The 4,550-nt window shown below is 42.3% G+C and overlaps 1 long non-coding RNA gene across 1 annotated transcript; it reads left to right on the plus strand.

Annotated features, from left to right (window-relative positions):
• Positions 1 to 1,771: 1,771 nt before the first annotated feature.
• Positions 1,772 to 4,300, plus strand: LOC310679481. Its single transcript, XR_014512288.1, has 3 exons — positions 1,772 to 1,888; positions 3,401 to 3,569; positions 4,286 to 4,300. It is a non-coding gene; the product is annotated as an uncharacterized lncRNA (long non-coding RNA).
• The last annotated feature ends 250 nt before the right edge of the window (positions 4,301 to 4,550 follow it).

The raw sequence follows: 4,550 nt of genomic DNA on the forward strand, positions 1-4,550 counted from the left end.
TAGCACACATCCCTGAGGAGCTCCTGTGCCTAATACTAGAGTAGAAGAATAGTAAGGTCCCATTCTCACTGTCTGCGGCCTGTCAGTCAGGAAATTCCTTACCCACAGACAGATCTTCTGATGTATACCCAAATTGATCATTTTAAGAAATAACCTGTCTGGCAAAATTGTATTGAAGGCAGAACTGTAGTCCACAAACAACAGCCTTGCGTAGGTTCCCTGTCGTTCTAAACGACTCAGTACAGTGTGGACAACGATGGAAATAGCATCATCAGTAGATCTATTTCTTCTGTATGCAAACTGGAACGGGTCTAGAGTGGATGGAAGACCAGCCTTAATATGATCTAGCACCAATCTCTCGAAACATTTCATAACGACAGATGTTAGGGCTATTGGTCTATAGTCATTGAGAGATACCACCACTGACTGCTTGGGGACTGGCACTATAATCGATGTCTTCAGACAGGTAGGGACAGAACCCTGCGACAGGGATAGATTAAAAATGTCCGTAAATACACCAGCTAATTCTGCAGTGCAGTCCCTAATTGCCCGTCCCGTGATTCCATCCGGTCCAGCTGCCTTCCTAATGTTAATGCACCGAAAGGCACGTTGTACACCCGGGGTCTGTAGTAAAAATGATTATCTATCAGTAGTAGCTTCTGATGATGTGCTGGTAGCCAATGCTGTAGTGTCAGTAGTTCCAGTTCCCACCTCCAAGCGACTAAAAAATTGATTCAGTTGATCAGCTAAGTGCGCACTGCTGCTAGCCAGTTCGTTTTTAATATTTTGCCCTGTAATTTGTCGCAGGCCTTGCCATACTCGACGAGGGTCGGAGCTCTCAAAATGTTTTTCGATCCTCCGGCAGTACATAGCTTTGGCGTTCTTAATGCCCTTTTTCAATTTGGCTCTGGCTTCTCTATACTGTTGCGCATCACCAGAGTGAAAAGCAGCATTTCTTGCCTTTAACAGCAAATACACATCCCTGTTTAGCCAGGGCTTGTTGTTAGGGAACACCCGTATTTGTTTGGTGGTAGTGACGACATCGATGCAGCTTTTAACGTAGAACAGTACTGTTGAAGCGTATGTGTCCACATTATTCCCCATAAAAAGCGACCACTCGCTGCTCCGAAAACAGTCTTGAAGTTGTTCAGATGCACCTACTGGCCACACTCGTATCTCTCTAATTGATGGTCTAATTCTACGTACGAGAGGTCTATATGATGGTATCATAAGTAGGGATATGTGGTCTGACTGCCCCAAATTGGGCAAGGGCTTGGTCTTGTATCCATGCATGATGTTACTATATACTCGGTCCAGGTTATTGCCCCCCCTGGTGGGACAATCAACATACTGGTGGAACTTAGGAAGCACAGTCCTTAAATCGGCTCGGTTAAAATCACCAGCAACCACAAATGCTCCATCCGGGTGGGCCCGCTGCTGTTTGCTAATAGCAGTTAGCAGGTGGCCCATAGCTGTAGTAGTGTTTGCATCGGGAGGTATATACACCGCTGTTATTATAACAACATTAAACTCACGTGGCAAATAGAAAGGGCGGCACTTCACCACTAGGTACTCCAAATCAGGAGAGCAATGCGTGTCCATTTGTTTAATGTCCGAACTCCAGTTGTTATTTATATAAACGCAAATTCCTCCTCCTCTGCTCTTCCCGGATTCGGCGGTTCTATCCGCTCTAATTACTGAGCGTCCGTGCCCCATCATTCACATGGGGATATTATGATTCAACAGCACCATTGATCTACAGTACTTTACAAAGAAGAGGTTTGATCGGTTCTGGTCCTAAGAGGTTTGCAAGCTAAGATACAGGGAAACAACTGAGGAGGAGGGTGGAATGGATACAGGAGTGAACAGCAGACAGTAAGGATTACAGGTAATATATGTGAAGTACTTTTACAATTCTAAACTGCTCTATATAGTCATGTTTACAAGGGTTCCGAAACTGTGGTCCATAGGCAGTGGAAGACTTTGGGCTCTCAATATCTGTGGCACTCTAAAATTCAACATCTCCCTCTTCTCACACACCATTCTACAGCATTGCTGTTTCACCTCTTGCACCGGTCATGCTAGCCTAAAACTGCCTCTGCCATGGACCACCAGTTGTGTGAGAGTTTCATTCTGGTTACCTATGGCATGTCTGTGGATTTGTGGCTGATGAAGGGCGTCAGCACATAAACTGCATTAAGTACAGCTTTCACATTGATTTTTAATTTTATTTTTATTGCTTCTTTTACTCCTTTTTATTGTTATTGCATTTTTGTCTTGTCTTGTATTCTATGGTATTCTAATTGCAACACAATAAAATACACTATACAAGAAATAAAAGAAGCAACAGGAGATGCAATGGAAAACCATACAGCATCTAGCACAGTGCACTGCAATTGCTATAACAGGCAGAAAAATCACTAAGTGGCCTGCCAAGACTTTCAGCAATTTTCAAGTGGTCTGAGGGGTGGGGGGAAGTTTTGAAACCACCGTACTACACAATGACACACACACACACACCCTCTTCAACAACCTAACTGGTTATGAAAGAACTGCTATAGGCGGTTACACAAAATATGCCCTGTAAGGATTGCTCAGACAACTATTTAACACGATCAACTGAAAGAACAGAGCTGGTATATTGAATAAACAGTGCAACTGGCTTCAGAGCTGTTACGGTCTGCTGGGCAAATAACAATAAAAAAATTTTAATGCTCCAAATATTTTTTGTTAACAGTAGAACCAAATGGCTTGAAAGAAAACTATTGAGTATGTTTCAAGCGGCTGATTTCCTTCCCTTTATAATTCTCCAGGTGATTTGTGATTTACATACGCCATGAATAAGCTTTACGATGGCCATAGCCGCTTGTGTATTCACATTTCTAATAGCTTATTCCTCAGAGTTAGGGTAACAACAATTTTTATTATTATTATTATTAGATGAAACATGTGCCATCCTAAAAAGCACATAAAGCATACTTGAAAGTGCTGCAGTCATTTCTGTTTCTATGCCCTTCACCCTTCAGTAAATCTTTGCATGTACAGAACCTGCCCCCCTCTCCCTGCCCCGATAAATTTTGATAGTCAGGTCAGAGCTCTTCTTTTCCCCTCCTGAGCAGAAAGCCCAGATTAGCCTTGACATTTTGCTTTTAAGTGAATATCACTGACAACTTTAATCCCAGATTGTATCAGCTCTTCTGAGTGCAAGGCAAGTTTCTATGCCAGCCCCAGACACTCAGCAGGATATCCATGGTAGGTAAGAGGTAGATTAGTGGGGCTTCATCAAGATCTTCTGAGTGCCCCAAGTATTAAGACTCTGCTGATAAATGTTATAAAGCTCATCAAAATTAACCTGCCTCTCTTCCCTGAGCACCACTCTCACGTTGTTCTTTTTACTAAGGAGGGACCTCAATGCGAGCCTCAAGATTTCACTTCATTGAAATTTGGTGGGAATTCTGAGGAAACCTCCTATGAATGGTGCCACAGGCTAATCTGCGGGATGAGAAATCTGAACTCTTGAAAGAAAATGAGGTCCTAGATCTCCCAACAGAGTGAACTGGGCATCAACCGTAAGCATACACACTATCCATCTAATAAATATGTGTACATCCCAAACTTTCGTCTGCACAGCAGAACTTCTTCTCTCTCTCCTCCCCCAATGCCCCACTCAAGTCTGCTGTGGGAGTTCCAGAAAAATATACTTGCTCAGTAACTTCACTGTATTCTTCTTCTTCTTCTTCTTCTTCTTCTTCTTCTTCTTCTTCTTCTCATTATTATTATTATTACAGTAGTACCTTGAGTTACAAACACTTCGGGTTACAGACTCAACTAACCTGGAAGTAGTACCTCAGGTTGAGAACTTTGCCCCAAGGTGAGAACAGAAATCGTGCGGCGGTTAGCTAAAGTGGTACCTCAGGTTAAGAAAAGTTTCAGGTTAAGAACGGACCTCCAGAACGAATTAAGTTTGTAACCAGGGTACCACTGTATTATTATTATTAGATTTAGACCCAGCCTAAATATGTCCATTGATTTCAGTGAGAACTAAAGCTGCTATACTATGCTTACTGATTTAGGAGTAAGTGTCATGCATCCCATATTTCTGAGCAGACATGCACAAGTTGCTCTAACTCCCTGCCTTTATGTAGCAGCAGTAAAGTACCCCAGTACTTCTGTATTTTTCACCTATTCATTGAGGCAGTGGCTTTTTTGTTTGTTCGTTGAAATCTCCTTTGTTTATCTCCTACTTCTAAAATAATGGGAACATATATTTTCTACCATTCTGCAGTTAACAAAAGGGTGGGAAGAGCCAAGAATTGTGATCCCATATCCACCGATCATCTAAGCATCCCTTGTATCCCCATTCTTCAGCATTAAAAAATGCAGAGAAAACAAAACTAATCACAAGTTTGCCGCATCCATCACGTGAAATGCAATAAATTAACAAGCCGATGAAAACTGATTGCTACCCGCCACTAACAAGCAGTCTGTTGTCTAATGGTCCAGAACCAAGTTGTTTGTTGTTAATGTTCTAAGAGGCTGGGAGCAGCTAA

This window comes from Podarcis tiliguerta, assembly GCF_965153285.1.
Source record: "Podarcis tiliguerta genome assembly, chromosome: 6".
NCBI lineage: Eukaryota > Metazoa > Chordata > Lepidosauria > Squamata > Lacertidae > Podarcis > Podarcis tiliguerta.